General features: G+C 42.9%; 1 non-coding gene across 1 annotated transcript; it reads right to left on the bottom strand.

The window, feature by feature from the left end:
• Positions 1-4,934: 4,934 nt before the first annotated feature.
• On the bottom strand, positions 4,935-5,041 carry LOC126003065 (U6 spliceosomal RNA). The gene has a single exon (XR_007493609.1). It is a non-coding gene; the product is annotated as a U6 spliceosomal RNA (small nuclear RNA).
• Positions 5,042-5,637: the final 596 nt, after the last annotated feature.

Below are 5,637 nucleotides of genomic sequence, written 5' to 3'. Positions count from 1 at the left end.
GGGCTGGAGAGATAGCATGGAGGTAGGGCATTTGCCTTACATGCTGAAGGACGGTGGTTCAAATCCCTGCATCCCATATGGTCCCCGAGCCTTCCAGGAGTGATTTCTGAGTGTAGATCCCAGAATAACCCCTGAGCACTGCCGGGTGTGACCCCAAAACCAATATATATAAAATACACTTAAGAAATATATAGAATGTTGTGTATGTAAATATTTTAGGGGATTATTATATTACTGACCCTAACCTGATTGGCGATTGTGCCCTACCCTAGAGTGTGACCTGGCATTCTGCCCCCACCCTAGGGTAGTACCTGATTCTGCTTCCACCATTGGTTGGTATCTGATCCCACCATTGGGTGCTACCTGATTCTGGGGGATAAAAACAAGGGTCTGTGGAAGGCGGGGGGGGGGGGGGCTTTTTGGCAGGAGCTGATGCTGAGGCTTTGGACTTCAGTCTTGTCCACCAAATAAAGCTAATATTTCCACAAGCCTGACTATCTGCGAGCTGTTTACCTGCTGTTTCACCTCAGAACCATCGGCTAGATAGGGTGGCAGACGAGTGATCCGAGCTGAAGGGGAAAGATCTCATCCTCCATCCTTCCATCAGTCAACCTCTTCAGGGGCTGACTTGCAACAATAGAAGATGTATACATATCCCCTATAAATCATTTCAAGTAGTTTGAGAGGAGGATATTATTCTGGATCACAACCTCAGTCATCAATGTGGTCTTGTGGTCTGAAAAAACAGCTTACAGCACTCACTGATCAGGAAATGTCCTAGATCTGAGGATTTCCTAAAGCTGAAACCAGTTGCAAGCAACAGTCTATGGTGAAGGGAAGTGGTAAAAAGAAAAGTGACCTCAGAGGCCAGATAGATAGCGTGGAGGCATGGCATTTGCCTTGCATGGAGAAGGACGGTGGCTTGAACCCCAGTATTCTATATGGTCCTCTGAGCCTGCCAGGAGTGATTTCTGAGCACAGAGCCAGGAGTAAGCCCTGAGCACCACTAGGTGTGACCCCAAATCCCCCCCCCCAAAAGTGAACTCTACAGTGGCAGTATCTTCTTTCTGGGTCAGAGACAGGAGTTAAACTGGAGGTGGGGGTTCCCACCAGGCAAAGGGGTTCATAAGGAGTTAAGAACTGAGGGTAAAAAGAATTTACTACCAATCCAGGACCTAAGCCGATCCAGGACCTAAACCGATCCAGGACCTAAGGTGGTTGGTTCGAATCCCGGTGACCCATATGGTCCCCCGTGCCTGCCAGGAGCTATTTCTGAGCAGATAGCCAGGAGTAACCCCTGAGTGCCGCTGGGTGTGGCCCAAAAACCAAAAACCAAACAAACAAACAAACAAAAAAAAGAATTTACTAGAGAGAAATAATAAATTGGAGGTGAAAGTGGGAAAGAATAGAAAAGAAAAGGCCAAGTACAACAGAAGGATTAATATATAGCATAACTAGACAATACATACAATATTATGGACATTAAGCAGACATAGGAGTGGCCATCACACACATTCATACACACACATAGATAGACCCAAATATAATGGATCAAAGTGCTTCAAAATAGAAAGCCGGCATGTCAGGTGTAAAATTTTTCTATTTTCTTGGAGGGGAACTTTGCTGAAGAAAAGATTTCTGATCTAGAATGAGCTCAGAACATTTCATAAACAATCATGATTTTTAAGTCTACAATACTAATAGTATGGTAATGAGCACTGTAAAAAGAGTCTATACCTCAGAGTCTAGAATCTAAGTTTCAAACATCCAGGTTCCTTTCCTGAAAGCAAACTGAGAACAAATGCATATTACTTAACAAGAATTAAAGGTAAATTGCAAACACATAACTCAATGGCTGAGCACAGTAGCAAGAAGCCATAGCATTCAGATGCCTTATCCAAGGCTCTCTGTAGAAAGAAACATTAGATCATACAAGCAGATGCCAAAGAGATAGCACAGCAGTAGAGCATTTGCCTTACACACAGGATAGACCCGGGTTCCCATATTGTCCTCCGAGCCTGCCAGGAGCAATTTCTGAGTGCAGAGCCACGAGTAACCCCAGAGCACTGCCAGGTTTGGTCCAAGAAAACAAAGCAAAAGATCATACAAGCCATTATAATCAAATAGAAAATGAGTAATTTAAAATATTTGTTAAGGGGCCCGGAGAGATAGCACAGTGGCATTTGTCTTGCAAGCAGCCGATCCAGGACCAAAGGTGGTTGGTTCGAATCCCGGTGTCCCATATGGTCCCCTATGCCTGCCAGGAGCTATTTCTGAGCAGACAGCCAGGAGTAACCCCTGAGCACCGCCGGGTGTGGCCCAAAAACCAAAAACCAAAAAAAATTGTTAAGACATTATCATAATGAACACTTTATTAAGAGTCCAAGGAACAAATCACTGTAATGTAAAATGAGGGCACTCAAACTATTTCCACAGATAACTGTGAACAAAATCATTAAAAGGTTATAAACATAGTAACATATAAATTAAGACATTAAAACATTCTGGTGAGCATGGTAATGGGCGTCCATGCCTTTCAAATGCATCCTGCAGCTGTTTTCTACTGGTAGAAACGTTAGAACATTATTATAGACATCTCCAAAGAGCATTCAATTGAACATCTACTAATTTAAACAGCTGTATCAGTTGCAGCAGTCTCTTTGAAGTATAAAAAATATATGCTGCTGGGCCCGGAGAGATAGCACAGCGGTGTTTGCCTTGCAAGCAGCCGATCCAGGACCAAAAGATGGTTGGTTTGAATCCCGGTGTCCCATATGGTCCCCCGTGCCTGCCAGGAGCTATTTCTGAGCAGACAGCCAGGAGTGACTCCTGAGTACCGCCGGGTGTGGCCCAAAAACAAAACAAAACAAAAAAAATGCTGCTGAAGATTTCACAGATGTGTTGGAGATATCTGAAACTTCTATTTTTTGGGGCCATAGCCGGAGGTTCTTAGGGGTTGCTCAGAAATCCCTCCTAGCAGGCTTGGGGTAACATATGGGATGCCAAGTCCATCCCAGGTTGTGCTATCACTCTGGCCCCAGTTTCTGAAACTTTTTGATCATCAAATTTAAACCAATGGTGTCTTGCTGTATTTTTTTTTTTTTTTTTTTTTGGCTTTTGGGTCACACACGGCACTGCTCAGAGGTTATTCCTGGCTCCATGCTCAGAAATTGCTCCTGGCAGGCACGGGGGACCATATGGGACACCGGGATTCGAACTGATGACCTCCTGCATGAAAGGCAAATGCCTTACCTCCATGCTATCTCTCCGGCCCCGTCTTGCTGTATTTTTACAATGAACTTGCAATAACCCCTTTTCATTTTACCATAATGGCTCAAAACAGAATAAGTTTTATTTTTTTTAGGGTTGTTTTTTGAGTCCATAGTGTACTGTGCTAATTCAATATTTTCTAAAGGAAATTCCATGTAGGCCTGTAACTTTTTTATCTTCTTGCCATAGTAGGAAAGTGTTTCACTGTATTAAGAACACAGGTGGGAGCCGGAGAGATAGCATGGAGGTAAGGCATTTGTCTTGCAGTGGTTCGAATCCCAGCATCCCATCTGGTCCCCTGAGCCTGCCAGGAGCAATTTCTGAGCATAGAGCCAGGAGGAACCCCTGAGTGCTGCCAGGTGTGACGACCCCCCCCAAAAAAAAGAGCACAGGTGGTAATTTCCAAATTTAGCCCTATTTATGGAATCCTGCTGTGTGTTGCAGTGGCTGCAATATACTTTATTATTGTTTCTCAATTCTTTTTCTTTGAAAAACACTTTAAGGCAACCTTGCAATATGCATTTATCTGTAGATGTCAAAGGCAAGCATAAATGAGTATAGATCTCTGATGTCTGAGATTCATGGTGGCAGATGAGGCATAGAAACGTCTTGGAAACGTAGCAGTAATAGACTCATTAAACTTCTTGTGTCTCAGCCAAGCCTGTTTTAAGACTTTTGAGTAGGGACTGGAAAGATAGCACAGCAAGCGGTAGGGTGTTTGCCTTAGATGCAGAAGGATGGTGGTTCAAATCCCAGCATCCCATATGGTTCCCCCTCCACCCCCGAGCCTGCCAGGAGTGATATCTGAGCATAGAGCCAAGAGTAAACCCTGAGCACTGCCAGGTGTGACCCAAAAAAAAAAAAAAAAAAGACTTTTGAGTCAACAAGATGATCAATATTTTCTCCTATATGTCTGTTCTACCTATCAGCTTTGTTCAAGCCCTGATGGAGACCCTTCATCAAGAATAGAATTAGATCATGTGGATCCTGTTGACTATCTCCTGTAAACTGATTATTTATCTTTACAATGGTCATCTTAAGTCTTTTGGGTTGAAATATACAAATGTTGTTCTGCCACAAGTCTTTTATAATTTTACCAAACTCTTCTGCCACTTTGCCTTTATGTCCCAACAGATTTGAACTGTTAACATCCCCTATAATGGTTCTGGTAAAGTAATCAGTCAAACTTGGAATATTATAGAGGTATTGTAGTATACTGAGTTCAAGTAACAAGTGTTTTCTAAATTATGAAGTCCAGTGAGAGCAGGACCAATTCCCTCATTTACAGAGCTGAGGTTCTGGATCTGGTCATTTCCCTGTAGTTTCTGCCTCTTATATGGTGTCATCTTATTGTCTTGATTGCCAGTTAAGGTCACAATTTGTTTCTTGCACTTATCCTTTCTAGGAATCTTGTTGGTTCTGAGGGGATGTTTGCAGGTTTTTTTTTTTTTTTTTTTTTTTTTGGTTTTTGGGTCACACCCGGCAGTGCTCAGGGGTTATTCCTGGCTCCAGGCTCAGAAATTGCTCCTGGCAGGCACGGGGGACCATATGGGATGCCGGGATTCGAACCGATGACCTCCTGCATGAAAGGCAAACGCTTTACCTCCATGCTATCTCTCCGGCCCCGGATGTTTGCAGTTTTATCATGCACTTTTTCTTTTTTTTAAAATTTGGAACGCTTCACGAATTTGCGTGTCATCCTTGCGCAGGGGCCATGCTAATCTTCTCTGTGTCGTTCCAATTTTAGTATATGTGCTGCCGAAGCGAGCACTTATCATGCACTTTTGTCTGAGTTTTCTCATTTATGAGAATCCTGCTTCTGACAAGGCATAGAGGGGCCAGAGTTTCTTGGCAAATTTGTAATTTGTAGAAACATAAGCATACCCATTTCCTCAAATGTGAAGATTACCAGCAATCAATTTATTATTCATTTTTATCCAAATAAGTGAATTATTTTTTTTGTACTTGAGCAGTTTCTTTATATTTAGCTCTTGGGGCCACACCCCTGGCTCTGTACCTTGGACTCGTGTTTAGAACACCTAATCCCACCTCCGGGTGTGGTTTCTTCCTTCCCAATAAATACACCATCTTGCAGGAAAATGATCTCTTACATTTTAGACTTCCCACTGGAACTTCCTGCTTCTTAGGAGATGAAACCTTATAATTTGTTATTTCTGAACCCATTTCTCCCTCTTTAGTGTGTGTTTATTATTTCTTACATCATTTGCTTCCAGACTGGCATCTCTTCAGTGTTCTCCTAGCTTTGGAACCTGAGGCCTAATTCTAGCACATTGTGCCCGAAACAGGAACTAGGCTGATGATTGTTGAGATGTTAATTTTGGGTTTTTAAGCTTGTGTCTATTTGGA

The sequence above is a fragment of the Suncus etruscus genome, chromosome 2, assembly GCF_024139225.1.
Source record: "Suncus etruscus isolate mSunEtr1 chromosome 2, mSunEtr1.pri.cur, whole genome shotgun sequence".
Taxonomy (NCBI): Eukaryota; Metazoa; Chordata; class Mammalia; order Eulipotyphla; family Soricidae; genus Suncus; species Suncus etruscus.
This window is presented reverse-complemented; position numbering and strand designations above follow the sequence as displayed.